Genomic DNA, 8,550 nt, shown 5'->3' with positions numbered 1-8,550 from the left:
CATCTTGCTTTTACACTCAATATATTTACATTTCAGAAGTCAGACTATGACCAGATTATTTAGAATGCACACACACACACACACACACACACTTGAAAGAAGCATAGATTGCTTTATTCCTGGAAGCTGTTTGCCAATGCAGTAGTGCACCAGATCACAAAGATCCTACAATCTGGGCAGGAGGCTAGTTAGAGGGTAAGGGAGGTGATGTCAGGTGCCCAAACTTAGCACTGGGGATGTATTTTCTATCTAGAAATTGTCCTACAAGCCACCAAAATTGGTTAAAAAATGTTTCCAACACACACACACAGAGTTAAATGCACTCCATCTGCTTTATTGCCTGCTAAAGACATAAATATACAGGAGTGGAGATAAAGAAGGGGATGAATGGGAGGGTTCAGGACCCAGGGCAAATCTAAAAGGAAATGAGGCAGTGCAATAGGAGAAAGGACCAAGGGAAAATAAATTAGGTAAGCAACAGCACCATGCATCAGAAGTCTTCTCCACCACTAAACTGGCAAAATATCTCTAGAGGGCCATCAGTCAAATGATGTCAAAACGGTAACTGGTTCTGTTTGTAATCCCCGTGTTGTTGAGGACCTTATGTGCAGGAACACAAGTTCCACTCCAGGCCACAGTCCCAATGCTTCCATTATCCTACAGAAGAACTGAGTGCTGTAAATATTTGTTGGGAGGTGTCATCTGCTAAGAGAAAGGAAGCCAGGTTTCTTGCTGCCTTTGAGGTAAGAGATGTGTCAGGATGTGAATAGCCTGGGTGAGAAGGAAAAGAGGAGGAAGCCTCACAGTTTCCTCCCTGAGAGGTGGAAGAGAAAGAAAATAGCATCGGTGGTTTGGAGAGAAAAGATACAGTGCATTTTCAGCATTACCGGGGCCCCTTCGCAGAGCTTCAGATTCTCCCTCTCTAACACTTTTGACCTGCCAATGCACTTGGACTCGACGCACTCATGAGGATGGGCTGAGTGCAAAGCCAAGTCAGCACGACCGCATACGGCTTCCCCTAAAATGAAAACTCAGCAACGGGCCAGCAGTGGGTGTGCGCGCGTTAGTGCAAGAGTATGCGTGCGTGGCAACCCGCGGCCACAGTTGGCCGGGCGCCGTCCTCTGAGCCATCCACGCCCCGCCCCAGTTTAACCCCTCCCCCCGCCCCAGTTTAACTCCTCCCCCCTCCCCCCACCCCCACCCCGCTCCTATAAAAGCTGCGCTCGCCGCCGCCCTCCTCACAGTCAGGGAGCGCGGCCTAGCCGGGAGGTGGCTTCTTCGTCCCCCACTCAGTCGCACTCCGCGCACTCACACACTTGGAAACGCCTCCCCACGTCCCTCCCCTGCCCTCCTCTTGCTCCGCTCTTCCCTCTCTCACCACGAACAGTTGCCGACCGACTGCCAATCCGCCTCTCGCCCTCTCCCTCTCTCCGCAACATGACTGCCTGGGAAGCGGTGGCTCAGGCAGAGCAGCAGGAGGATTATTAAATAACGCAGCTCGACTCTGTGCAACTGGGAGTGGAGAGAAGGAGCCCAACGGCCAAGGCGGGGAGGGAGGGCAGAGGAGGGGGGCCAGGAAAGACAACCCCCGTGCCCTGAAGACAGAAATCCCCGCGTGCCCGGGAGAAGCCTAACAAGCGCCGCGGAGCCCTCCAGGTAGTAACGCCCCCGGTGCCCCCGCGCCCGGAGGGTCGTGCTTCGCGTCGCCGCGACACTGGCGATGGCCTCCGGCGGACGCGGGAGGACCGCCCGGCGGCTGGCCGCGCCGTGCCCGGGCCGCCCCGGAGCAGCCCGCGCGCAGGCCAGGGGCGCCAGCCGTGGGCCCGGCGTGCGCGGCGCGGAGACCTGGCCTCGCGGGCGGGGTGGGAGGGAGGCGGACGGGCTCGGTTCTCCGCCGGCGCGCGACTCCCCGCGTGCTGCGTGGCCTTTTCCTCCGCGCTCTTGAGCGCTTGGCTCCCCGCGGCCGCCACTCCGGGGCGATGCGGAGCGCGGCCGGCCGAGAAGGCAAGAGTTGACGCAGGCTGGTGGCCGCTCCCCTCACTCGCCGCTCGCTTCCCGCAGGTAGGGGCGGCCGTGCAGCGCTGACGCCGGGGGCTGCGGGCGCCCGGGCGGGGGCGGCGGCGTGGGAGGGGGAAGAGGAAGGAGGGGGCGGGGATCCGCAGTTCCCGAGCTTGGACGTCCTCTCCTCCACCCGCTCGTTCTCCGGCGCTGGCTTCCTGGGTTGGGGGCCAGACGCTCCCCAGCGGCGGCAGGAACAGCAGCGACTTAGCGTGAACAAATTGCTTTGTGGTGGCGTGTCAAGGGCTCCAGGGAGGGGTGTGTGTGTGTGTGTGTGAGTGTTAGTGTGATCAAAGCGTTGGTTCCCCGGGAAAGGAAATCAGTCCCGATCTGAAACCGCAGGTGTCCCCTTGCTCCGCCTCCCGCCACCTTTTGGCATGTGTCCCAGGACTCTTACAAGCAGTGCCATCAGGGGCAGGTGTGCGAGATGGGGTGACGGAGGGATTTGTGAATGGTGCTGCTCTGCGCGTGGAGGCTGAGCCTTGCTGATGTAGAGGAGGAGATATCCAGAGTGAGAAGAAAGGCTATTTATGGCAAAGAGTTGTGAAATTTCTGCGGGTTTCCTTCCGTGGTTCCTGAGCTTCTCTCTCGCCCTCTCTCCTCCTCCTCTCTCTCTCTGTTCCTCTCTCCCATCTCTCCCCTTTTCTTTCTCAGAATTAGAAGCAATTCTGCTTTCCATTTCCCCTCCCCACCGTGGGGCATCGAATATGAGGTGAAGGAAGTCAGAAAATCACTTGTCATTTTACAGGTAGAAAAAAAATGCTTCTTAGAAGTTACCTATCTCTTGCCCTTTAATGTTTGTATGTACTTATTCTACTCTCCTCCTACCTCTTCAGGCCACCAATAACAACACCTACAGACAGAAAGTACCTACTTGGTTTTAACAGCTTTCATTTTTAATATCTTTACAGTTGGATACCATCCCAGTGATATGTAACGCATATCCTCCATTTCAACCCCTAAGAAAGGAAGGCTATTAAAAATAATGTGCACACATTTTACCATAAAGCTGGTTTTATTAAAAGTCTTGGGGAAGAAAGAGAAGCAGACACCTAGTGAGTTTATATCGATTATTACTGATGAGAATTACAACTAGCTATTGAGAAAAGACCTAAAATACTATTAATCTATTAATCTAGTCTACAACATAATTAATTTGTTTCGGTTTCTTTTTCTCTTTGCTTTATGACAGGCAAAAATTCCAAAGACATGACTTGAAGCTTGGAAATGCCTTAGGACAGTGTCTGCCAACTATGCTTTAGCAACTTAATGTTTGTTCTTAAAAGTAGCTACCTGTGTTTTCATAGAACCGATGACGGGGTTGTGACGGAGATAGTAGGACAGTGTCCTTATTATTTTAAATTGGGATGTCTTTAAGCACCTGCCAAGTACAATGTTTTTAAAGCATTGAAATTCCATATTGCAACCGCCGGTTCAGTAATTTCACGGAGAAGAAAGAGAAGTAGACTGACCAACTTATTGTCAGTGATTTGTCTTCATTTGGTATTAATTAAGGAGCTCCTTATTTTGATCAAAACTGACAACTGTTGTTTTTTTCCAGTGCGAAAGTAGCCTTCCTTAACAGTCCTGTTTATTTGGAAGACAAAGCAGTGTTAAGGATTTGTTATTTTGATTTGGTTAGATTCATGTTGGTTTAAAATACATTTTTAGCATTGGAGCATCTGCAGTTTTTATATATCCCATTAAAACTTGAACTGAGCGCCGCACTCTGAGGGCTGTTACCTTCACTTTCCTGAATCACTGGAATGTAGAAGTAATGGGGAATTTTAAAATGTGCTTGATGAATTATATTATTGCAATCATTAAAGTCACATTTATGAATACTTCTTTGACACCATCAGAGAATCAGCAACTGTTTATTATTTTAATGATGAATTTTTGTTAATTTATATCAAACTTGTGAAGTAGAAAATGAAAAAATATTACATTTTATAGATATTGAGCTCCTTATTGCATTTTATCACATAGTGTTCATAATAAAGGGCCTGTCATGTGCAAGATACTATGTAGGTACTGTGGAGGAACATAAGACTTCCTTGCTTCCTGCCCATCAGGAGCTTACTCTCCAGTTGGGGCAAATCTGATGCACATGGTTGAACAGAGTTAACAACCCTTGACAATAAGAGGTTGCATGTCTAATGAAGACTGCAGGAGTTCAGAGCATGACAATAACATTTCATACTGGATTTTGTCTGAAAAGACTTCCGGTGTAGGTAAGACTTGCTTGGTTTTGATCTTAAAGGATAAATAGGATTAGTGGCTTGTGGATGAGAATATAAGGTATAAGATGTAAGTCTCCTGGAATTGTAGAAAAGAACATAAGATTTAAGAAAGATAAGTTTGTTTTGAAATAGATTTTGATATTGCAAAGTGGTTGAATTTGTTGTGCAAAGTGCAGGTGAGTCTGTTTTTGATGAACAACATTCTGTACGCTGCTGCGTTCTTGGAATTGTCAATATTTCTGTACCTAAGAAGACAAATTTTTCATGTTTTCTTGCCTTTTAATGAAAAATGTGCTTTATATGCATTTATAGAGAATAATTACTCTAAATATTTAAATATACCACATCACACTAAAGTATTGCATTTCGTATTAATAACAAGGTGGCATGTACATGAAGTGAGGTGTTTGAGTTACATCCTTAGCCAACCCTCCTTAGATTTGCTCTAAAGGAAAGAGTATGAGATATGTAAAAGAAAACTGTATTCATAGTGAGCAGTCATTGAATGCTTGATATTTTATTCATATAAAATGTGTAACTCAGTATATTTTCTATAATATTTTTATTTTAAAGTTATTAGGATGCATCTGCATAATAGTTAATCTATCCTTATATTATTTTCCATGAATATATAGCTATGATGTAGGGCCTATGGGGAGCAATTTTAGAATTGTAGTGACAGTTTTAAAGATGTTTTAATTGTCTTCTGGTAAGTAGATTGTATTACTAATAAGAGCACACTCTGTCTCTGAGCATTTTGAACTTAGTTGTTTGCTCTTTGTATATATATTTGTTTATATATATATATAAAAGCAAACACAAAACTGTTTAAAATGCATTTCCCCATTTTAAGATCACAAGGGGAAAGATCTGAATTGACATTGAGCCTGTCTATTCAGTATGACACCTGAGAAGTATGTTATGGTGACAATAAGGAAATAGTACAAATATTAGATATCACTTTCAATAAATAACAGAGTAGAATTACTTTCAGATTAGTTGAATTAAAAGATTTGCATATATATTTTGTCAACAGTGAATAGATAAGAGTTATTACAGAAGTGAAAATCCTATTAAATCACCTATTTCATATTCATGCAGGAATGGGATGATTTCCAATGTAGTCAAAGTACAGACCAGTGTATCTGTTAATTGGTCTCTTTTGAGTTTGGTTTTGGACTATATGTTGCAGGTGTATCACTTTGATAATCTCTCCTACTGTATGACTGACAGCTTCTGCGTGATTTCCTTACTGGATAGTGACAAAACCTATTTGCTTTATATTGAGGATGTATGCTTCTATCAGCAATATTATCTTCACTATGCGAGAGTGTCAGTTAACAATAAAACATGAAGTCTGCGGTGGGAGAAGCAGTGAGAAAAGATGAGGAGATTGATGAAAGACACTAACAAAAGAACATACTTCAATATGTACCTTAAACTAAATATAAAAATGAAAAGCTGACCAGTCTAAGCTGCAGTTGATACAGTACCAGCATATTGCTATCAGTTCTCACTTTAAAATGACTATATTTCATTTTAAGCTGTTTTCATATGTGGGCTAAACAAAATGGCAAAAGAAAAAGTGGTGGTTGAAAATGTTTACTAGGGGCTGTGGTATTACAATAAAAAAACCCATCTCTGCTTAGGTCTTTGACAGATAAAGTTTGTTTTTTGGCCAAATTCCTGGCCCTATATTTAGATTAACTTAAAATGTACTTTTTCCTTTTGTGTTTTTTACACTGTACTAACAATTTTGAAATTTTAATTAAACTTATTAAAATATTTGAGCACTGTAACTGTTCTGATACTAAATAAGATCTAAACGTCATTTATAAGGAAACATTTTTATTACCTAATGGCCAATTCTTAACCTAGAGCAGTAGTTCTCAGAATGTGGTTCCCTGAGCAGTAGCACCAGTGATCTTGTTAAAATGCAATTCCATTGAATGATTGAATCAGAAACTCTGCAGTGGGGTGCCCTGCATGATTCTGACACACTCTAAAGTTTGAGAACCACTGACCTAGAATATTTTATAGTGAAACTTGAAGACTGTGTTTTCTACCTATTTTGTATCTAAATACTTTCCTCAACTGGTAGAGATAACTAAGCTTTAACTATTTAGACCTAGAAAATATTACATTCTCCATCAGAAGAATTACATCTTAATTAAAAACAAAAACAAAAATGACTTTCTAATACCCGTGTACATATTTGTTGATTGGGGAAGCAATACATAAGTGTGGAATTTAACTGGACAGTAATGACCTCAGACTGACCTTATTGGTAGTCATTTATAAGGCAAAAAGTATGCACAGTGTACAAAGGTTGACCATTTTTTGTTTAGTTTTGTTGACTCGTGATATTTTTCGTCTTGGCATTTATAATCATCTTCTCTGTGTAAGACTACAGTTATTTTAGCTGCTCAACAATAGCTTCACCAGTGTGGAATGTTCTCTCAAATGTTCTTACTACTAAAATAAGATTAAAGATTAAAGATAATGTGTTCAAATCCTGTGTCTCTCTTAGTATCCTTCTCCCTCACTTCATCCTCCCTGCCCCCCCCACTCCCCCCACCCCTGCCTTTCAGATATGAGCTCCATCATCCCTTCCCTAAGGAAACCTTCCTTGGCCTCCTTTGCTACCTTAGTTGCCCTATTATATATTGTTTTAGTTCCATGTTCTTCTACCTTGTGGTACTCATTGCAGTTTAATTTTATGTGTATTTGTGTGATTGGTTCAGAATCATCAGGATTTAACGGTGGCCAACACATAAATAAATATTGGTTGAATAACTGTCTGCCTTCGTTCTAAGGGTATTTTATGTTTTTCCAAAGACTGACGCTTTAAAAAGTATTTTAAAATAAAGGGAGTTCTAGAATACATGTAAACATGGGCGTTGTTTTCCTTTATTTTTTGCAAATGATGAGATGTTTATTAACAACAGCAGTGGTTGTAATGTGCTGAACATGTCTTCCATGTTAAGCACTTTATATATGTTATGCCATGCAATTCTCCTAACATTATAAAGTTTTGTGCATATTTTAGAGATGAGGAAACCGACACTCTGTTCTGTACTCTGCCAAAGCTGCCGACACCAAACGTTGATTTTTTTTTTTTTGCAATGATGAAGAAATTATGAAACCAGTGGACAGAAAACGTGGAGTGTATTTTCTTCTTGTTCCTGATTTGACTCAGGGCCCAGCAATATCTGTGCATTACTCACCGTGTTGCCACTATCTTCAGCAGTGCTGTTGTTGCGTTTTGGGTGATTGGAAGAAGTGATGGAGGACTTGTAAGGGGGATGCTCCCGTCTTCTTATTGTTCTTTTCAGTACTGATATTTTTTACCCTCAGTGCCACTCAATCACAATTCTTTTACCCCAGCTGGTCAGAATCTCCCAACTTATTAGTGGAAATTTAAGATGTAACCAAGTATAATTTTAAGAATGAGTGCCTTTATGCAGAGAATATTAAGATATTAGAGATTCTTCATATTTGGAGCTATGCGACTTATCTTCTGGAAAAGTTCACACAAAGCTTTGAGAACCTTGCTCAAGCAAAGTTGGCCTTAGGTGCAGTCTGTTAATTCAACTGTCTCCCATGAGAAAAAAAAATTACATGATCATATCAGTTTAGTTTCTTTTGGCTTTTAATCTTCAACTTATTTATTTAAATGTGGGTTTAGTCAATGTTCAAATGTTTGAAGCAAAGGGCATGTTTAAAAATATTTAAATATTCTAATTCTGTAGAAGTCCATGGACAGTTAATTTGGTTATTCTGAAACCCTCTACTAGACTAATGGACAAAGTTATATATTTCATAATGTGTTTAAGTCAGTCAATAACATGAATAAAAGTAGATGCCTAATATCAAAAGGAAAGAAATTGGTGTTTCACTAAGTGTGTCTCTTAGGTGAGAGATTTTGTAGATTTTGTCAGAATCTGTTCTCTGTTGCTAGAATCGTTTACTCATTAACTGGAACCTTAGCCATGCCCCTGATTTAGGACCAATCCTTCTGTGTAGCAGAAGATTGACTGGCTTCTCGCCCAACACGTTGGGACTTAACATCAAGCCACCCCTGCTGTCCAGCTCTAATGTCCTAATGTGTTTACAGTAATGCCTCTTTCTAATAACCGAAACTGATTTCTCACCTAATGTTTTCCCCTGCATCTTGATGACTTACTCGATATCACCATTTCTCATAGCATTTGAGCAAGGACTTTCTTTTCTTCTGACAGAGCCTTCT

General features: G+C 42.2%; 1 protein-coding gene across 4 annotated transcripts in view; it reads left to right on the top strand.

Annotated features, from left to right (window-relative positions):
- Positions 1–1,261: 1,261 nt before the first annotated feature.
- The window catches only part of CCSER1 (coiled-coil serine rich protein 1), a 1,217,611-nt gene continuing 1,210,322 nt past the window's right edge, over positions 1,262–8,550 (top strand). For all 4 annotated transcript variants that reach the window (XM_082610968.1, XM_082610971.1, XM_082610969.1 and 1 more), the window contains exon 1: positions 1,262–1,656. The gene's annotated coding sequence lies outside the window, so the exon portion shown is untranslated. The remainder of the gene's footprint in view (positions 1,657–8,550) is intronic.

The sequence above is a fragment of the Mesoplodon mirus genome, assembly GCF_964341445.2.
Source record: "Mesoplodon mirus genome assembly, chromosome: 2".
In the NCBI taxonomy this organism is placed as follows: Eukaryota; Metazoa; Chordata; class Mammalia; order Artiodactyla; family Ziphiidae; genus Mesoplodon; species Mesoplodon mirus.
This window is presented reverse-complemented; position numbering and strand designations above follow the sequence as displayed.